The sequence below is a fragment of the Carlito syrichta genome, unplaced genomic scaffold (assembly GCF_000164805.1).
Source record: "Carlito syrichta isolate Samal-C Ts95f unplaced genomic scaffold, Tarsius_syrichta-2.0.1 Scaffold304656, whole genome shotgun sequence".
In the NCBI taxonomy this organism is placed as follows: domain Eukaryota; kingdom Metazoa; phylum Chordata; class Mammalia; order Primates; family Tarsiidae; genus Carlito; species Carlito syrichta.
Window position 1 is genome coordinate 68,906 of NW_007248752.1, and position 501 is coordinate 69,406.

A 501-nucleotide genomic window follows, 5' to 3' on the forward strand; every position below is an offset into this window, starting at 1 on the left:
CGCCGGAGTCCAGCAGGTCTAGGCTGCGGTGGCTGGGAGCGGCCACTGCACTCCAGTCTGGGCGACTGAGTGAGACTCTAACTCAAAAAAAATAAAAATAAAAATAAAAAAACTAGTCAGGCATGGTTGTGCATGCCTGGGTTTCCAGCCAATTGGAAAACTGAGGTGGGAGGATTGCCTCAACCCAGCAGGTTGAGGCTGCAGTGGCCCCACTGCACTCCAGCCTGGGCGATAGAGTGAGACTCCAACTCAAAAAACAACAAAAAAAGACAAAATATAAAATACAATCCCCCTCAATAGGAAATTTATCTATTAATAATATAATTTAATAACAATAATGTAACATATTTAATATTCACTTATTTAATAATTATAATGCATACTGTGTAATAGTGCTTACTACAACCCAGACATGAATCACTGAATTAAACATACATACCCTTTTTTTTTTTTGAGTTGGAGTTTCACTCAGTCGCCCAGACTGGAGTGCAGTGGCCGCTT